This window comes from Vigna unguiculata, chromosome 1, assembly GCF_037176805.1.
Source record: "Vigna unguiculata cultivar grain cowpea cultivar isolate G323 ecotype 2 chromosome 1, ASM3717680v1, whole genome shotgun sequence".
Classification (NCBI taxonomy): domain Eukaryota; kingdom Viridiplantae; phylum Streptophyta; class Magnoliopsida; order Fabales; family Fabaceae; genus Vigna; species Vigna unguiculata.
In genome coordinates, this window is record NC_140792.1 from 5,504,743 (window position 1) to 5,527,172 (window position 22,430).

A 22,430-nucleotide genomic window follows, 5' to 3' on the forward strand; every position below is an offset into this window, starting at 1 on the left:
CAATTGAGCACTTAAAATTGAGAATTAAACATTATCATAAAACAAAAAATAAATAATAAATAAAATTATCATAAAGGAGTAAAGATAATTAAATGTGTGACCCAAATTTGAGAATATCCATTTGAACATAACATAACGGAAAAAAATGTATAATTAAGATTATGATAAAAGGAAAAGTACCTTGAAGATCTGCTTAAACCTTAAAGAACAAGCCAAACAATTAAAAGAGAGTAAAAAAGTGTATAACCAAAGTAACAAAAAGAAGAGCTACAAAATAAGAGTCAAACATTTTCATGAAAATAAATAAATAAATAAAGATAATCAAATGTGTAACCTAAAAATTATTTCATAGAATGAAATTGAGGAACACCTATTTGAACATAACCATGTACAGAGAGTAAAAATTATGTAATAAGAAGAAGAAGAAAAATTACCTTCAAAATTAAATCTTGAAAAACAAACCAGACAATTGAGAGAGTAAACAAAGTGTATAACAAAAAACAAAGAGAATGAGAAATATGTTATATATATATATATATTATATTATATTATATTATATATTATATTACTATGTATATATATATATTATATGTGTGGATATCTTATGTTTATATATATATATAATTATTTATATATATTATATTATATTATATATTATATTATTATTACTATGTATATATATTATATGTGTGGATATCTTATGTTTATATATATATATATATATATATATATTTTTATAGATATATATTTATTTTAAGTATATATTATATTATATTATATAATAATATAAATATAATAATATATATTATATTATTATGTATATATATTATATGTATATGCGTAGATATTTTATGCTTTTATATATATATATATATATATTTCTTTTAAATTTTTATAAATTTGTAATGTTATAAATTTGTTTATAAAAGATCTCACTAGTTAAATGATTAATTTGTTTTATACGTATATATTATATATATTATATTATATTATTATGTATATATATTATATTATATTATATTATATTATATTATATTACATTACATGTATATGTGTAAATATATATATATATATATATATATATATATAAAAGTATATTTTATTTATATGTATATATACTATATTATATTATATTATATTATATTATATTATATTTTATGTGTAAATATATTATTTATTTATATATATTTTTTAGATTATTTAATAAATTATAAATAGTTTAGTAATTTAAGCGGGGACGGGTATTTGGGCGGGTATATATATATCCCCATCCCCATTCCCATCCCCAGTTGAAAATTTCGGTATTACCCATACCCATACCCATACCCAGTCAAAGCGGGGATTCCCCGTCAAAACGGGAACGGGTTCGGGTGATACCCACGGGCACGAGTTTATTTGCCATCTCTAGACGTGACTGTTGAAGAGTTAACGTTATTATTATCTTACTATATCATAATTATATAAGTTTATAATTATATAATTTTAAATTAGAATATAAAAATTATTAAATTATAAAATATAAAATCATATAGTTGTAAATTTATAAATTATATTATAGAATTACAAAATTTTAAAATAATAAAATGATATGTGATGACAATATAATAATTACGTCACTCAATAAATCACAAAAATTATCACTAATCAATTAAAAATTTTCAAATGTAGCAGAAACTTAAAATATAATCAAAAACATAAATAATCCTTTTTTAGTGAAACATAACATTTAATGTTAATAAATATTAAAATATAAAATCAAATATAATAAAAAATAAAACTATCTATTAAGATACTTTTTTTTATACATTGTCTCTTGAGTTTTTTTACATATTATACCCATCTCTCAATTTCACCTATTTTCTTTTTTTTTTAAGGAAAAAAAGGTTAAAGACAAACTCAATATTTTGTTGTTATTTCATATGTTTTCTTCAATTTTTGAAGAAAAAAAAACACTTTTTTATTTCACTTGCTAGTGAAATATTAGTTTAATATAGTTAATATTATTATTTTTATCTCTGTATGTTCACCTTTTATTAATATAGAAGAAAACATAATATACTATGCGTTTTTTTATAACCAATTTTCAATTGTGATTGGATTAGCATAGTTTTCTTTTATTAGGTATATCTTTGAATTTTTCATTAAATTATGATAAAATATTTTTGAATTTCAAATTTACAAAAAGAATAGGTCGGTTGATTGATGAAGAATAAAAGAGTATATAATTATTTTTTAAAAGTAATAAAAGGAAAACTACCTAGGAAGGTGAAAATAAAAACAAATTTAAATTCCATACATAAACTAAAACATTATGCTAATAATTCAATTAGAGGAGTCATTTTCTTAAGGTTCAAAAAATTACACATGGTGGATAAGTTTGATATTAATTTTTTGGAACATTATACAAGAGAATGGGAGAGTGTATTTAAAATGGTGTTCATATTAAAAACAACTTTATAAATTTTAAGTATATTAATTTGGCATTCCCAAACTGTGTGTGGAAGTGGATGCTTCACATACTTTTTAAATTATTAAAAAAATTAGAATATTTATTTATATGTTAATTATATAATTTTTTACAGTATTTTAAATTTTAAAAACATTATTTTTATTTTAAAAAAAATCAATAAATAGATATTTATACTTGTATAAAAGGAGGGTTCATTTTTTTATATTTGGTTTCTAATTTTATCTTTTAATATTTTTTTAAATTAAAATAATTATTTTATTAATTTTATCTTTTAAGTTATTTTTTTTAACTTAAAATTTTTTATTTGAGTTTTTTTTTAAATGGACAAAATCTCTGTTCTTATTCTATATCACTTCAAAACTATTAATTTTCATGCTAGAGAAATTAGAATCAAATATGTATCTTATATTAGTTTATATAGAAGTTGTTTGGGGAATACTTGATATATGAACAATAATTTGGAAAATATTGCTAGTTTAATATTTGGTATTTTACTAGAAAATAGATATAGTACTTGTTAGATATACAATGAAGTTTTACTTGGAATATTTCTAAAGATTTTGATGACGACTGATTCAAAATCGAAGAATGTAAAATATTTGTTTCAGGCCTCCAAAAATAAAAGACCAAAAAAAAGAATTACTTTAGTATTAGTATTCTTCTATAAAATTTGTTATAAGAGTATGTGTGTAATAATTTTTATTAGTAAAAAAATAATATTTAATGATTTAAAACATTTTTCAATAAATTATAATTTTGTTTAGGAAAAAGAAAATAGTTAATTATCTTTATTCTCTTATGATCAATTTTGATTTGTATTATCTTGTTTTATCTTCTATGACTTCTCATATATTGATTTCACTCATTGCCTCTTCTCGCTTCCTTTTATTCTAAAGTTCTTCTTTATTAGAGTTTTGACAAATTTTATTCTTTGAATCTCATATTGCGTATGTGTATTAATAATTTTATCCTCATTTATGATTATTATTTTTTCTTTCTATTTATGTTGATGTTGCTTTTGTTCTATTTGTTGAACTTGTATTAGGATTAGAACTGTGTTTCTTTCTTCGGTTTAGTTTTTCGATACTTTTCTTTCCAATTTATGAGTTTCGAGAGTTTTTCTGTATATATTTTGGTGAGGCATTGATGTTTTTGCTTGGATTGAATTGCAAAACCAATGGCAAACTTGACCAATATTTTTGGAGGAGTCAAAATAATACATTCAAAATTTTTATATTTAATTACTGTCACTAATACAATAAAAGCGAGTGTAATTGTAGCTATAAGAGAAATCACACATATATAAAGTGTGTGTGTGTGTATATATATATATATATATATATATATATATATATATATATATATATATATATATATATATATATATATATATACATACATTTAATCACATGGAAGGTCCCCGTTTTCGTTACAAAATTTCAGTTGGGTCCTCAACTTCTAAATTATCTTAATTGGGTCCTATTTTTTGAAAATTTGTTCCAATTAGGTCCTTTCTGTTAGGGCATCATTGACGACGTTAATTATGTGTCACGTGTCAGCTCGTAGTTTTTTTTATTTTTTTTTAATTTTTAAAATCTTTTTTAATTTTTTTTTACCTTTTTCTCTTAAAAAAATAGTTGACACGTGTTTGCTTTATTTCTTTTTTAATTTAAAAAAAACTACCACGCGTCAAATTATAATTTTGCCATGTGTCAATTGTTTATGTGAAAAATCTTGATTTTGTCCCTGTATTTGTTATTTTATCTCAATTTAGTCATAATTTCTTTTTAAACTAGATTAATTTCATCTTTTCAAAATTGAGACTAAATTTAACTTTCATATAAATATTATAATTATTTTTTTATTATAATAGATATTTATAAAATTGAGACTAAATTTAACTTTCATATAAATATTTATAAAATTTATAAAGTTGTTTTATAAATATTTGCATTGAAATTTATTTAAAAATATTGTTTTAATAATATATAAAACAACTTTATAAATTCAAATGTAAAATTTTAAAATAGTTTTATATAAGTTACAAAATTCAAATGTTTGTAATTGTTATAAAATTGTTGGAAAATTTTACATTTAAATTTATAAATTAGTCTAGAAATTATTAAAACAAAATTTTAAATAAAGTTCAATGCAAAATTTAAATTTAAATAAACTTAACTTAATTAAAAATATCTATTATAACAAAAAAAATAATTATAATATTTATATAAAAATTAAACTTTGTCTCAATTTAGAAGGGATGAAATTACTCTAGTTTAAAAAGAAATTAAGACTAAATTGAGACAAAATAAGAAATACAGGGACCAAATTGAGATTTTTCACATAAACAATTGACACGTGGCAAAATTTTAATTTGACACGTGACAGCTTAGTTTTTTTTTTAAAAAAGAATTAAAAAAAATCTACAAGCTGACACGTGGCAAAACCCTATTTTGACACATGTCAGCTATTTTTTAAGAAAAAAAAGTAAAAAAATTAAAAAAAGATTTAAAAAAAAAATCACGAGCTGATAACGAAAATAACCAAATTGAAACAAATTTTTAAAAAAATAGGACCTAATTGAGAAAAGTTAGAAGTTGAGGACCTAATTGAGATTTTGTAATGAAAAGAGGAACTTCCATGTGATTAAACATTTCTTTTACAATGTAAATAATTATATTGTCAATAAGAAATTCATGTTTCATTTTAGGGTTAAATATACATTTGGTCCCTATTTTTGTTGTTTTTATTCAATTTGGTCCCTATTTTCGTTTTGTGGTCAATTAGATCCTCATTTTCGTCAAATTGTGGTCATTTTCACTAACGGTGTTTAAATAGTTAACGTTTTTGAACAGTACATGCCATGTGTCAGCTCCTAGTTTTTTAATTTTTTTTTAATTTTTTTTAATTTTTTTTTAATTTTTTTAATTTTTTTTAATTGACGAAAATGATTGGACATGAAAGATTGAGTTTTAAACAAATACTCATGTCGAGGGGCACCGAGATCAGCATTGCAAACATGGAGAAAGGACTCACCTATATGTATATACTGCCTTGGACCACCCTTGGAAGGCCAAAAAAGACAATTGGGCGCCAGGGTCACTCGCTGGGCGATCTGGTTGCTCGCTGGGCGAAAATGACAGACCAGAACTGCAATATTCGAGTAGCTGAGCGAAAATATGGCTCGTCCAGCAAGTTACATGTCTGAGAACGTCAATTTTAGGCCTCGCTGGGCGAGAATGAAGCCGTTGGACAAGATTATCAACCCCAGCGAATATGATTATTTAATCATGTTTCTACGAGAGTATTAGGGAATTCCTCATTTTGTACGAAGAGAAACACCTTGGGTACTTGGGAGAGGCTCTTGGAGGCTATTAGGGGTGTTGGAAAACTCTCCCTTCTCCTTCTTGGGTTTCCTTCTTCATTCATGGAGTTTTTACCCCTTTTGGGTTGGAGAGGATGATGGGCTACGAAATTGAAGGCAGAGATGCGAATCGGAGGCGCAATTGAACCATTGAGCAATATTCAAGAACCTTGGAAGAGAGATTGTTTCTACTTTATGGTTCCAATTTCTTCCCTATTCTTCAATTTTGTAAAACCCTAGGTTCTCCACCATGGAGAGCAATTTCTATTTGTTGAGATTAGATGTAAAACATTAAATTCTTGTGAAAAATTGTGTTGTTAATTTATATGCTTTTCCAATTCATATTAGTATTTGATTTCCATGCTTAATGCTTGATGTGGATTGTTCCCATGCTTGATTTGTGATTCTTGAGGTGTTGGGAAACATCTTTAGAATCTAGATTTGAAATTAAATACCTAATGGATACTTGTATCTAGAAATAGAACTTGGTTCATTAGTAATCTTAGATTCTTGAAATTAATGCATGATTTCACTTGTTGAGGATTCAAGGAATTGAAATTTGATGAGTAATCATAGGCTCAAAGGCTCTAGGAATAGGATTTGAGTATTCTTGTGAATTGATTTTAACATGAATATGGAATTGGGATAATTTAGAATGCATGAGAATGAAATGGTTGAAGTCTAATCTTGACAAATTGTATATACACTATGTTAATTTCTTGTTGCACACCAACTGTTTTATAAAATACAGAAAGAGTTTCCATTGTGTTTGTGTGAACTTTGTGTCTAATTGAGTCGTGAATTGCAAGAGTTGTCATGCGTTGCACAAGTCCCTTAGGAGAGAATGATAAAATACTTATTACTTGCTATGTGCGACTGGTGTACTTGCCGTGTTGGTTTTTTACTAACAAAGTTAAAGGAATCAAACATGTTACTTGTAAAAGGTTAAACAAAAAAACTTAATCTCCCACACATGTGGACAAGAATCATAATCAAGTAAATAAAAAAAAAAACACATTCAACCCAGTCACAAAACAATTTTGGTAGAGAAACGCATATAATTTTGTTTTGTTATGTGCAGTAGGGGCATTTTCTCTCTAAGGACAATGTTCTGCATGTTTCAACCCAGTATATTTCTCCTTCTTTCCTTATTTATTTTTTTATCTATTATTGTTTTAAGAATTGTTGGGTTTGATTAATATTCGTTGATTTATATATATGTCTTAGTGTTTTATTGCTCCAATAATTATTATTATATTATTCATATTTTTATTATTATTAGTATTATTTATTTAATAATTAGTCATTATAAAATGTATACAAAAATGTATACAAGAGTTGTACTTGTGTAACATGAATGAAGCAAGTCAACAACAAAATTATATACAACACCCCAAAAAAAGCATCATGCAAGTGGTGGAATACCACCGCACCAAAGTTTGGAAACATTACAAAAGGCCTAAAACTAACTTAAAAAAAAATGTAAGATTTAGCTATAATTAGCAAATGATGGAAAACTAAGCATGTGTAGGATTATTTATGATATTTTTAACTGAACGATTGACTAAATTAAAAAGGAAAATACAATTAAAATAAGCAAGAGAAATTAACGAGAAGAGGATGATTTGTCACTTTGAATGAGATATTTAAAAATAAGGAACAAAAATTCTAATGAAGAACAAATAGAATTCTTACTTCAAGAAAATTATTTAAAAATAATCTACACTAAACCTTATATACCATGAATCTTGTACTCATGGATAAAAAAAAATACTAAAGCCTATTTTGTAAGCCTCTTAAAAAAACTACAAAAGGTCTTTATTTGAAACAAAAATGAAACATGTAGAATGTTCAATACAAACAAACAGAACAAATACAATTACAAAGCCTAATAAATGTTCAACACCAAATTATACAAAAAAAAAAAAAAATAAGCTCCATTCAAATTATGTGATTCTTAAGAAGGACTCTCACATTTCATTTTACACCTCAATCATTTATATGAAATTTCAATACTCACCTTATAGGTTATTTAATTTAACCTTAATTTTTTTGTGTTTGTTCTACTTATTTAAAATAGTTAAAAATTATTAATTAAATAATTTTAGTAAACATACTTTATTCTAATAATACGGTATATTTTTTTTAATTAAATAATTTATAGTTATTTATATTAATAGAATGAGTAACTGGAAAATTTAACAGAATTAAATTAGAATAAAGACTTTATTATTATATAATATAGTGTTGTGATTTTAATTTGAAGATTTTAGTTAATTTAATAGAATTATGTGTCACGTGTTAGTTCATAATTTTTTTTATTTTAAATTTTTATTTTAATTTTTTTTTACTTTTTTATCTTAAAAAAATAGTTGACACGTGTCAGCTTATAGTTTTTTTTTAATTTAAAAGAAATTGCCAGGTGTTAAATTATAATTTTGCCACGTGTCAATTATTTATGAAAAAAATCTTGATTTTATCCTTATATTTGTTATTTTATTTCAATTTAGTCATAATTTCTTTTTAAACTAGATTAATTTCATCTTTTCCAAATTGAGACTAAATTTATCTTTATATGAATATTATAATTTTTTTTATTATAATAGATATTTATAAAATTGAGACTAAATTTAACTTTCATATAAATATTTATAAAATTTATAAAGTTGTTTTATAAATATTTGCATTGAACTTTATTTTAAAAAAATTGTTTTAATAATATATAAAACAAATTTATAAATTCAAATGTAAAATTTTAAAATAGTTTTATATAAGTTACAAAATTCAAATGTTTGTAATTCTTATAAAATTGTTGGGAAAATTTTACATTTAAATTTATAAATTAGTCTAGAAATTATTAAAACAAAATTTTAAAAAAGGTCAATGCAAAATTTAAATTTAAATAAACTTAATTTAATTAAAATTATCTATTATAACAAAAAAATAAATAATAATATTTATATAAAAATTAAATTTTGTCTCAATTTGGAAGGGATGAAATTACTCTAGTTTAAAAAGAAATTAAGACTAAATTGAGACAAAATAACAAATACAAGATCAAATCGAGATTTTTCACATAAACAATTGACACGTGGCAAAATTATAATTTGACATTAACTTCTATTATGTGTGACGTGGAAAAGTACAGCTCAAGTGGTTGAGAGTACTGTGTTTGTGTGAGAGGACTTGGATTTGAGTCCTATGTATGCCAATAATGTGTATTTTTGTTGTTAATGTTTTAATAATATGTTGGGCCACAGTCCGTATGAGATAATGCTTGAATTGTATATGTTAGCAAGAAACATAAGTTGGCTTGGTGGTTTAGCTTTGGTTTGGCATAAGGAAGGTCATGGGTTCAAACCTTTGTGGACTCAAATTTAACTTTCTTTTTGCTAAAAAGTTAGTGTGGTTTGAATATGAAAGGGGTAGAGTGTTTTCTAAGAATCTTAGGAGTGCGAAAAATTGAGAGTGGATAGTGAGGTCTGAAGCGACCAAGTAATCAATGAGGTTTTGGTACTGTTTTATTGAACTTTGGCCAAAAAGCATGAAAATAATAGGGTTGTGCATTATCTATTCCGTGTTCAATTACGCATGTACAATCTGCTCGTGGCCATCGCTCGGGCAGAGAGTTTTGGGGTTTGGGCGAGGGCTCATCTCACTTAGGCGAGTGAGACTCGCCTAAGCGAGAAATCGTATGCAATTGTGTGTTTTGATTGAACAACTCGCGCAGGCGAGGGTGATTGTGTTTTGAGCGGGAGTATGTCTCGCCCAGGCGAGATCCTCTCTTAAGTGAGGTCGCGAGGGAAGGTCTGTGGTTTTGAGGGACTCGTCACTTAGACGAGGCACTTTTATTCTGGGCGAACGAGAGTCTCGCCCAAGCGAGCATGAGCTCGCCTAATGGTTAAACAAAGACTCTTGAATTAAGCAAGCAAGGGTGAAGAGGTACGTTTAAGGAAGATGTACCTACCGTGTTTATAAGACGAGATGAAACTTGTGAGAGGTGTTCTACATGGCTTTTAAAATATCTTCTTGGTGGGCTTGCTGGTGTTCCATGGGTTGTGGTCCGGAACATATCCTTGAGTTGTGGCTTAGGATAGGGGTTAAGTACGTGGAATTCTATGGGTTGTGGCCCATAATGACTTCCCTCGAGTTGTGGCTTGGGATAGCTGATGAACACGAGGAACTTTGAGTTGTGGCTCGGGTTGGCGAGTGTGCCGGTGTGAGTGTGTTGGTTGTGGCTAGTACGGATGGGTCCAATAGATTGCCCTCCTCAGTGGTTGCTGACGAGTTTGGTAGTCCTAGGACGTTACGGACTATCTTCGTATTTGAGAACTCCACTTGGCGTTACGGTGTGGGATCCGTAGCATGGTTTCCGCACGTGCTCTATCGGTTGTGGCCGATAGGTGTGGCAGCAAGGCACCTTGAGATACTTACTATAAGATGTAGAACACTGCTAACATGGTTGTGGCCATGTGAAAGAAATGGAACGAGGTTCCCTGATGTACTTAATATACATGGTGGTGGCCATGTGTAGGGAAGGTAACGAGTCTTCCACTAGGTGCTTCGGTGTACATGGTGGTGGCCATGTGATGGGAATTGAGTAAGGTTCTGTGGGAAAAGTAAGGATACTCTGTATGGTTGTGTCCATGCAGTATAAAGAAAGCGTTGTGCTATTGTTGCATTATTTGTATTAGTTATACATGTATATTTGTGTTTGGTATATTTTTGTGTATTTTAACTGTTAGCTCACCCTATCTGTTTGTGTTTGGCGATGATCATATACGTGGTATACGTGAGCAGGTGATGATGCAGGTGGAGCTGGTGAGGCTTAGTTGTGAAGAGGGGATGTTTTTGGGAATTTTTATGTTCATGTTTTTATCACTCTATTTTAATGTATGATGTAAAGGCTCATGGCCTACTGGACTAAACCCATTGTCTTGTATTTATGAACTTGTTGGTAATTTAATGAAGTTTTACATTTCCCGTGTTTTGGGAAACGAGGCATTATTATTACCTGAGATTCTAAATAAATGATGCTGATGTATTATTTCTATTTTATTTTATTAAATTCGTAATATCCGGACGTGATGTTACATCATTTTAGTTTTTTTTTTTAAAAAAAAAAGAATTAAAAAAACCCTATTTTGACACGTGTCAGCTATTTTTTAAGAAAAAAAAAGTAAAAAAAATTAAAAACGATTTAAAAAAAAAAACACGAGCTGACACGTGACACACAGTTAACATCGTCAATGATGCCCTAATGAAGATGACCAAATTGAAACAAATTTTTAAAAATTAGGACCTAATTGAGATAATTTAGAAGTTGAGGACCTAATTGAGATTTTGTAACGAAAAGAGGATCTTCCATGTGATTAAACCTTTTTTTTACAATGTAAATAATTATATTGTAGATAAGAAATTCATGTTTCATTTTAGGGTTAAATATACATTTGGTCCCTATTTTTGTTGTTTTTATTCAATTTGGTCCCTATTTTTGTTTTGTGTTCAATTAGATCCTCATTTTCATCAAATTGTGGTCAATTTGGTCATTTTCACTAACGATGTTTAAATAGTTAACGTTTTTGAACAGTACATGCCACGTGTCAGCTCTTGGTTTTTTAATTTTTTGTTTAATTTTTTTAATTTTTTTAATTTAAAAAAAAATTATCCACGTGTCAAGTCACAATTGTGTCACATGTTAATGTTAGTGGCACGTGTCATTTTGTGGTTGTATTATTTCTTTTTGTTCTATTTAGTCCCGATATTCATTATTTTTGTTCAATTTAGTCCCTATTTTCGTTATTTTTGTTTAATTTAGTACCAAATTTTTTTAAAATAGAACCATTTAATTTTTAAAATTGACATTATTATTAGTTATTTTTTAAATTCAATTATAAATTATAATATTTAATTATAAATTGAATATAATTCTTAGATTCAATTGTTAAATAGAATATAACTATTAAAAGTTTAAAAATATATATTAACACATTTAAATTTAAAATATTTAATATTTTTATTGCATTTTAGATATTAAAATCTAAAATATTTTATATTTAAATGTTCATTTTACAGATATTAGTTTACTTTTATAAAATATTTTGAATATTTAAAATATTTTTATATATCAATTTTAAAGCATTTTAGAATATAAATATTAGAAAAAAATTAATAATTATATTCTTTAATATTTTAAATAATTATATTCTATTTAGCAATTAAATATAAGAATTTTATTCAATTTATAATTAAATTTAATAATTTATAATTGAATTTAAAAAATAATAAATTCAAATGTCAATTTTAGAAAAAATATTAATATAATTTGTATAAATGATATTAAATTTATTGTCAATTTGAAAGGGACAAAATTGATTTATTTTAACAAAAATTGGGACTAAATTGAACAAAAATAACGAATATAAGGGCGAATTTGAACAAAAAAAATAATACTACCACAAACTGACACGTGGCACGATTATGACTTGACATGTGGACAATTTTTTTGAAATTAAAAAAAATCAAAAAATTTTAAAAAATTTTAAAAAAATTAAAAAGTTTAAAAAAATTTAAAAAAAAAATCAAAAAAACTATGAGCTGATACGTGACATGTACTGTTAAAAAATGTTAACTATTTAAACACCGTTAGTAGTGAAAAGGACCAAATTGATCACAATTTGACGAAAATGAGGACTTAATTGAATACAAAATGACAATAAGAACCAAATTGAATAAAAATAACAAAAGTAGGAATATCAAATATATATTTAAGCCTTCATTTTACTATGCAATATACTTTTTTTTTTTAAATTGAAGACTCAAAAATAATTTATCATAATCTAATAAAAATTTAAGAGTCGTAATTACTAAAAGAAAAATATATGATAATCAACTAACAACGAAAAATCGATTATAAAAAAAAAACATAGTACAATACTTTTTTCTTCTATATTTATAAAAAATGAATATAAAAAGTGATGATATTTCTTCGTGTGAGAAAAGAGACTATCACCATTTAATTTAATCCTAAGTCCTAAAATATTCACACTATCACTCTTTCCCCTTTTTTTCATCCTTGTATATTAATTCCAAGTTTGTTATTTTTTTTTGTTTCTTGCTTTCGTATACCTACAGCGGATATAAAGAACTGCAAAGAGTCATTATTAACTTTTTTCTTCTTCTTTATTTCAACACCTGTTCTGCTTCTAGGTATCTTTCTCATTCCATTTTAGTCCTCTTTAACTCTATTGCGATGTATTAGTTTTAAATTATGATCTTCGGTGAAGAACACAAAACATTATTTACTAAAGAAAGTTTAGTAATGTTTGGATTAGTTCAATTGTCTACCATGTAATACCTATTTTGGATACTTTGTCTTAATTATCTTTTAGATTTTGTAATTTGGAATGAGTTGTAGTGAGTTGCTTTTAAGGGTATGTTAATAATTAAGTTTTCTATTAATTGTTTTAATTATCTTTATCATTTTCCTAAAATAAATCCTATAATTATTTTATAATAGAAATTTACTCAACCACAATCCAATATCTTAAACGTATTATCAATTTTCAATTTATCAATATTTTGTAAGCTCCCATTCTAACAACTATTTCTCTCAAATTATTTAGATTACTTACTACAACCTTAATGGATAACTTTTTCTTCAAAGTATTAGATCCTAACTGATCCCCGACTCCAAATTCCATGTTAACTTACTTTTCCAAACTTAATCACAGCTTTATAATTTTGGTCCTAAATTCAAATAAACATGATGAGATGACATGGCAGAACATAAACAAATGGATGCATAATATGCCATGCATGACTTTATTACCAATTCAAAATTAATAGAAAAAAAAAGTTTAGGGTTAAAGAGATGTGCATATCCACCTTTATGCCTTAAGAGAGGTTTGGCGCCTAATGGATCTAAGGTAAAATACATGCGCTCACCAGGATGGTTTCCTAATACCTAAATATCAAGGTCACTAGAGTTATGACCCACTTCACAATATTTTCCATGACAGTTGGTAAACAACAAGAGGTATGTGTATAAATGAAGCGAACAAACTCTGGTTGGGGTTCTCACAATGACCTCTTGGGAAGTACATTCATCGTGGCACTACTACACAATCCCCTCTAATTCTAAAGCTACTCAAACTCGGGTATAGGACCCACTCATGTCATGCACACAGTGTGTGAAGGTAGGATGATGCATACCCAAATCTCTACCTACAAACAAATAGAAAAATCTAGACATATATATATATATATATATATATATATATATATATAACAATGTCGTCTACCTAGGATTCAATATTCGGGCATACAAATAAGAAATATAAACACATATTTCAATAATCCAAAATGAAAAAATTATATATACAAATTAATAATAATAATAATAATAATAATAATGAATAAAAATAAATAAAGATAAATAAATAAGAGAAAAAAAAGAGAACAAATTTTTTTTGAAACAACACATCAATTTCACATATTTAATTAAATGGCCTAACTTTCTAAAGTCCCCAATATATATATCCAAAATTTATTAAGACCATGAGAAAGTAAAATAAAAATAAAAGACATAAGTAAAATGCTTAGAATTAAATTTATTTAGCTGGTGAGTTAAAGAAATCAAACATGTTACTTGTAAAAGGTTAAACAAAAAAACTTAATCTACCACACATGTGGACAAGAATCATAATAAAGTAAATTAAATAAAAAAAAAACATTCAACCCAGTCACAAAACAATTTTGGTAGAGAAGCGCATGTGATTTTGTTTTGATATATGCAGTAGGGGCATTTTCACTCTAAAGACAATGTTCTGCATTTTTCAACCCAGGATACTTCTCATTCTTTCCTTATTTATTTTTTAATCTATTATTGTTTTAAGAATTGTTGGGTTTGATTAATATTCGTTAATTTATATATATATATGTCTTAGTGTTTTATTTTTCCAATAATTATTATTATATTATTCATATTTTTATTATTAGTAGTATTATTTATTTAATTATTTCTTTAATAATTAGTCATTATAAAATCTATACAAAAATGTTAGTCAAATAAAATAAAATAAATAAACGATTAAATAATAAATGATTTGAAGAAATAAAATTATACAAAGATATAAAAACAATCATAAAGAAAGATATTTTATATCTTTTCTCCATACTCTGATCACCCTTCTTTTTCCTTGTCTATGTTGTAAGATATTTCAATGCCTCTGCAGACTGACAGATCTTCTATATCGCGGGTGTTTTACATGAATTTTCATGTTTCCTAGTCTGATATAATCCAATTATTTTTCAAGCACCAGTGCATATCGCTTCCCACACACTCAATACACGACGCCATATTTATTCCATCTACTGTAACTCACCTGAAACATATTGAAGCCAGGCTACATCACACACTCTCCAACATCAAACAAAGATTGTCCAAGCACAACTTCCACTGGTTATCATATACTCTAACAACCAATTTGATATATTCATTGTTATTTAATGCCTCATTAAAGACACTCACCTATGCATAGTCAAAGAAATTCAAACGAAAGTTGTGAATGGTCTCATCTGAAGTCAAGTATCTTTCCTATATAGTCGAGGAATCTTGAAGACTTTAGCTCAAAGCATAAGCAATAGAAAAATTAACAACGATGCACGTCATATAAATGTGATATTAAATCAAGGGTGTTTTTGTAGAAACACGTCTCCCCCCCCCCCCCCCACCACAAATATCTTCACATGAAAGGAGATGGCATGAAAGTTGAATCATGCATATGAAGTCTTGCACCCCCCGCCCTCCATCCAAATCAATACAAACGAATAGAAAAAAACCTTCTTAAGTTCGTGCTTGGTATTCTCTCGAAATAGTAAATCTATCTAAAAGAACACAATCTGAAACTATTTGTGCAAGATTGATGTACCTTACAATCTCTTCATGTAAGCTTTGTCAAAAATAGAATGCATCACTTTCATGAAAGATTGATGCACCTTATAATAAACTGCCTCACGATGAATTTTACTGTGCACTGATTCAATATATGATTAAATAAAATCATTTCTCATCTCTTATATCACACGAAGTCATACACGTACTCATATTGACTGAAATCATCAATTCAATCCAAAATCAAGAGTTGTACTTGTGTAACATGAATGAAGCAAGTCAACAACAAAATTATATACAACACCCCAAAAAAAGCATCATGCAAGTGGTGGAATACCACCACACCAAAGTTTGGAAACATTACAAAAGGCCTAAAACTAACTTTAAAAAAAATGTAAGATTTAGCTATAATTAGCAAATGATGGAAAACTAAGCATGTGTAGGATTATTTATGATATTTTTAATTGAACGATTGGCTAAATTAAAAAGGAAAATACAATTAAAATAAGCAAGAGAAATTAACGAGAAGAGGATGATTTGCCACTTTGAATGAGATATTTAAAAATAAGGAACAAAAATTCTAATGAAGAACAAATAGAATTCTCACTTCAAGAAAATTATTTAAAAATAATCTACACTAAACCTTATATACCATGAATCTTGTACTCATGGGTAAAAAAAAAGATACTAAAGCCTATTTTGTAAGCCTCTTAAAAAAAACTACAAAAGGTCTTTATTTGCAAGAAAAATGAAACATGTAGAATGTTCAATACAAACAAACAGAACAAATACAATTACAAAGCCTAATAAATGTCCAACACCAAATTACAAAAAAAAAAAAATACAATAAGCTCCATTCAAATTATGTGATTCTTAAGAAGGACTCTCACATTTCATTTTACACCTCAATCATTTATATGAAATTTCAATACTCACCTTATAGGTCGTTTAATTTAACCTTAATTTTTTGTATTTTTCTACCACAGTCGTGTTTGTTCTACTTATTTAAAATAGTTAAAATTTATTAATTAAATAATTTATAGTTATTTATATTAATAGAATGAGTAACTGGAAAATTTAACAAAATTAAATTAGAATAAAGACTTTATTATTATATAATATAGTGTTGTGATTTTAATTTTAAGATTTTAGTTAATTTAATTGAATATAGTCAGAGATGTTAAAAAAAAATCCATATTCACGGATATGTGCGGGTAAAGTCCATAAAAAAATGAGTACAAGACGAATATTTATATAGCGGATAGAGTACGAGGGAACTACTATGTGATAACCCATTATTCCAATCTTTTTCCCCTCATTCCAGCAAACTGAACACTTCACTCTCCACTTCACCATCATCCCCTACACAACCACCTTCAATCCTAACCAAATTTCTTCTTGCTCCTGAAACAGATTCTGGAGAAGTGACCACGAAAAATCCTCAAGTTGCCTCCATCCTTAGCCTTCCTTCCTTCAGGTAAGTTCCCAATTTCGTTTTGAGGTCCAATTCCAGATTTCAACTCGAAATCTTGTTCCTGTTCTGAGTTTAATCGAGTGTTGCTCACTCATCCATGTCTGAATGATGAATTTGCTAGGTTAAACTAAAGAATTCTGCCCCTCCTCTCTAAGTTGCTTTCACCCAAAGCTTTCTCCATTAATTAGGTAAGGGAAGCTGACTTTTCACCAAATTTCGTATGAAATATGTTAATGAGTGATTGAATTGCTTGATTATGTGTTAAATTCGTATTTGAAACTGTTTGTGTGTGAAATTGATTGTTGGATGATTATGAGCGAGTCTGCATGTGAAGAACAAATGAGATTTCCTGGTAGTTTTGCCCAGGCGAGCAGCTCTCGCCTGAGCGAAAATACCAGAAGATCACCTATGTCACTGCGCGAAGTCTCGCCTACGCGAGCTGAGGTCGCCTAAGCGAGATAACGTCTCGTCTAGGCGAGCCAATTTAGCCTGAGCGAGAGTTCGCCCAGGATTTCATTTTGCCACTGTAAGAGGTCTCGCCCAGGCGAGAGTAACTCGCCTAAGCGAGACAAATTCTCTAGCTTAGGCGAGACTCTCTAGCCTAAGCGAGATTCCTTACAGAAATTGGCTCCTTCATTATTTTTGACTAATTGATACGGTATTAATTGCATTAATCTGATAATGACCAGTCTTGTATGTAATCCTTATGCATGATAGTCAGTGTGATGGAATTGAGTGTGAAATTGGTATGAATGAGAATATGTTGGAGTTAGGATTTCAAGGGAAATTCTAAGGAAAATGGTTTTAGTAAATGTAAGGACATGAAGACTCATATTGGTGGCATCACGAGTGGTTGGGTGAACACCCCTTGTGCCTAAAACTCTGCAGAGTTTAGGAACCGTCACGAGTGCAAGCCATCAAGAGCTCCAATGTCACTTACATAATCCCTTCTTGTAAGCTTACCCTTCTTGTATGTTGTGTGTTCCTTGTGTCTTCTATTTATGCAATGATCGTCCCTATATAATGGCGTGAGCAGATATAGGTGCAGGTGAGGATACACCACTCCTGGACAGGAGGTGAGTGGGTTCCAGGACGTTCCCAGTAGTAGTTATCATCTGTTTTCCTCATACATGCTAGGGTGTTTTGTATCCTTTTGTTTTGCATAGGCCATATGTATGGACAGTATATGTATGGTTATTTTGAGGATGACTGTATTGTACTTCATATTTTGGCCTGTTCCTATCAACCGCTTTTGAATTATTAAAAATTTAATGTTTTGTTTAATAGTATAACATCTATGAAAACGGGATGTTACATACTATCCATATCCTAACCGCCCCGTTGACATTTCTAATTACTTATATTAATAGAATAGAATGAATAATTAAAAAGTTTAACAGAATAAATTCATATGATAAGCAAATTTATGAGCACGACTAACCAAATTTAACAAGATTAAGAAGTCTAAAAAAATTTAGATAAAATAATCTTAAAGAAAAGGAGCATATTTTAAGTACATTTAGATATACTATAAGATGTGAAACCGACTAATCATACACCCAATATTTGTTACAGATTATATTATATCTTTGGGCGTTATAAAAAAAAAAAAACATCTGCGAAAATTACACTATATAGATAAATATAAGAGCAAAAAATTCCTTTTTCTTTCTCCACAAACACGAGAGACAAAAATATTTGTTGTTTCATAGTCAAACAGAACATATCAAACAAGTTAAGATTACAACAAACATACAAAAAGATTTTACACAAAGAGACTAAAAAAAAACGTGCAGTAAGCTGAGTTCCCACGTCATCCACTATATACAAAACCTGAATGTAACATTATGATTATGTTTCAAAGTGTACGAGATTTTAAAAACAGCCCTTCAAATAAAATTCAAGTTTATAACGTAGATCAAAACGAAATTAAGTTTTATTTAAGTACAAATAAAATTTGAGTTTGAAACATAAAAGAAAAAATGTTCTTAAAATTTATGATGATCAGTGCAAAACCATGATTTTCATCTTTCCATGGGAAAATTTTCTTAGATGAGGAGCTAACCATATCCATGAGTGAAAGTAATCATAATACGAAAGTAAAAAACGGATGAGGTCGAAATTAATTACTAAATAGAAGTGAAATTAAATGAATAATTATAATTTATAAAGTGTATGGAATGGGAGAAGGAAAGTTGCATCAATTTTTAATGCTTTGAATGATTGATTAAATCAATCACGAAACAGTCCTTTATAACTGCCATAATATAAAAACGAAAGATGATAAATGGTGATAAAGTACATAAAAGCAAAAGCAGAGATGCAGAGAGAAAAAAAATAAAAAAGGATAGCAGAAGTAAAATAGAAAAGTGTAAAATGAAAAGTAGGGTGCAGTCTGAGAGCAGAGTAATAATGATAAGGCTAAGAGGGAAACTAAATCTTTTACACCTTCTTCTTTTTCTTCTTCTGTATTTCCGGTAGATCATGTGACACTGCATACTCTACTTTCCTTCCACCTACTCCCCGTAACAGATCCACTCTAGTTTCCTTTCACTTACTTTCCGTTAGAGTCCCACACCGTATAGTTTCACTAAATGTTTAGTGTTTATAAAGAAGCGATCTGCAACCCTGCTCGTCCCTTCGGGGACATCCGATAAAATTGGAACGATACAGAGAAGATTAGCATGGCCCCTGCGCAAGGATGACACGCACAAATCGAGAAATGGTCCAAATTTTTTTTTCTTTTTCTCCCTTCAGCTTAGTTTCTTTCGAGTTCCGTATTGTTGGTAATGCATAATAATCAGAAGTTCTCTCACAATCTAGCTTTTAAAGTATTTGTTTAACGGGGTAAATGTTGAGATTTGGTGTCTTGTTATTCATAAACTGGTGGTTTTAAATGCTTTTACAGGATGATTCTAGTATTCATTCAGAGACACTGTTTCACACATGGTCCCAACAACCACGATGAGTTCCAGAGACAACACCATGTTTGGCACTTGATGCAAAATCTTTCTTGGCCAAACCTTGCAACATCTTTCCTTTGAACTTTTCATAATCAAAATAAATAAACTCATCAAAAGGGCATCCCCATTTGCCACCACAAACATTATTTTCAGATTGCAAGCAATAACAAACTAGCTAGACAGAAAGTGTTCACAATGACAACAGCTAACATAGTCCCACATCGACAGATTTATGGAAAGAAGGTATGTTTATAAAGCCAACCCTCACAGACTTGGTCACGACCTTACTTGAACAGGATCTGTTCTATAGGCTCGTACCTCTGTATCCTTAAGTTCTAAGGAGACAGGAACTGAAGTCTGGTGGATGAACCATGACCCTGTGATCAGAGCGTGATTAACGGTGTAGATGGTCTTTGTCACTCCGGACTGGACTCACCTTCAACTGTAGAGGATCGTTCTCAGTCGTTCACGACCTGGGATGGTCGCAGGGTTGTCTGACAGACTCCCTCATTCAAATTTTTACTGACTCACCTTCAACTGTAGAGGATCGTTCTCAGTCGTTCACGACCTGGGATGGTCGCAGGGTTGTCTGACAGACTCCCTCATTCAAATTTTTACTTTTCCAGTATGCTATCTATCATTCATTAAACTTACCCTAAATTTAAGGGTTGTGCTATTAAATTTTACCCTTTTGTTTAATTTTTGGGTACCCGACTTCTTTCATTTCATAATGCCAATCTTTCTCCTCCACCTTTTTATTCTTTTTCTTTTTGGTTTTCTCAATTAATACTACGTGAAAGGACAAAATGTCAAAACTAAACTTCAGCACCTCATCAACACATGAATGAAATTGGGGTTGCCTTCCTTTAATTAAAAAGGACATACAGTTTGATTAACATATATTTCATAAGATTCGGTGAGTTAATCTTTTTGTACATTTTTTATTTCATAAGATACAGTTGTACTTTTGTCAAGAATCATCTAACATATACATTATTTCTACAAAATTTGTTCCCAATAAATAAAAAATAAGAAAATGATTCTTCTCAATGTGATTTGTAGTACATTGAAATTAACATCATTTGCAATGTTAGTATCCTCCCATATAACACAATTCATACGATCATCAGAGGTGGTAACCATAACCACAAAAAAACAAGGGTGATCTAACTTAAAAAAATCATAACTAACACATTTTAAATATATATATAGTAACAAAATACCTCAACACACCTCACCTAAACCTTTTCATTAATTCATCCAATATCACATAAACAATAACAAAAATTATTGTCTCATCTGACGATAAAAGATCCACATGTAATCTCAGCCAAAAAGGTTCAATCATCAATATAAACATAACCCTCGCACGTAGCTTACCATCCAAACCAACTCACCTCTAGAGCTAAACCAATCCTTCCTTCCTACTCCCAAGGAGTCTTCAAACAGAGTCTACTTCCCCTTCTCTTTTTCGAGTCTTACGATGAAGTACACGGGTGTAACTTTCCATCACACTCATTAAGAGCTTCCTAAAAAAAGTTCACATTCGGTATAGCCATGTCGAGTTCACCATCGTTCATTTCTCTCCCAGAGATCATATTCGGAGTCCTCAAGGTCAGTTTCTAGAGCCCCCTCACATGTTCTCCTCAGGGTTAGCTCCCAAAGCCCCCTCACCTTTTGTTGAGATACACACTTCTCATTCCTACCATCACAACACATATGCATGCATTCCATTCACAATAACACAAATTCCGTTTCATAATATTATTTATCAACCATTCACATAAATTGCAAGTGATCCTTTATAATAAAGCGTAAAATTTTATAATGCCAACACATAATAACGCAATGAATCCACAACGTAATGTATTATGTGATTTTTTATAGAAAATTTTTAAGTGGACTCGATTATCATAATTTTGTATAGTAGTTATGTCTCTTAATGTTTGATTAGATTATGATAAATTATTTTTAATATTAAATTTGTTTTTTAAATAGGTATATTGATGAAAAACAAAAGAATAAATTCATTTTTTAAAATTGATAAAAGAAAAGTAAAGATCAAAACAAGACAATATTGTTACTCATCGCATAACAATGAAATGAAATGCTTGTGATGACTTTTGAATCGATATGTGCACATTAGTAAAAGGCAAAATGAATATTTTGTAGATAATATGGTTATTTATATTGAAAAAAAAAATAGCTGAAAAATGTAGTTATGATTGAATCATTTGATAAGTTCTAGAATATAAAAAAATGAT

The 22,430-nt window shown here is 28.4% G+C and overlaps 1 long non-coding RNA gene and 2 other non-coding genes across 3 annotated transcripts; all 3 read left to right on the top strand.

The window, feature by feature from the left end:
- Positions 1–19,568: 19,568 nt before the first annotated feature.
- Positions 19,569–20,670, top strand: LOC114162801 (uncharacterized). Its single transcript, XR_003599302.2, has 2 exons — positions 19,569–19,928; positions 20,112–20,670. It is a non-coding gene; the product is annotated as an uncharacterized LOC114162801 (long non-coding RNA).
- On the top strand, positions 19,838–19,940 carry LOC114165483 (U6 spliceosomal RNA). Its single transcript, XR_003599717.1, has one exon. It is a non-coding gene; the product is annotated as a U6 spliceosomal RNA (small nuclear RNA).
- LOC114165425 (small nucleolar RNA U3) lies at positions 20,445–20,670 on the top strand. Its single transcript, XR_003599706.1, has one exon. It is a non-coding gene; the product is annotated as a small nucleolar RNA U3 (small nucleolar RNA).
- Positions 20,671–22,430: the final 1,760 nt, after the last annotated feature.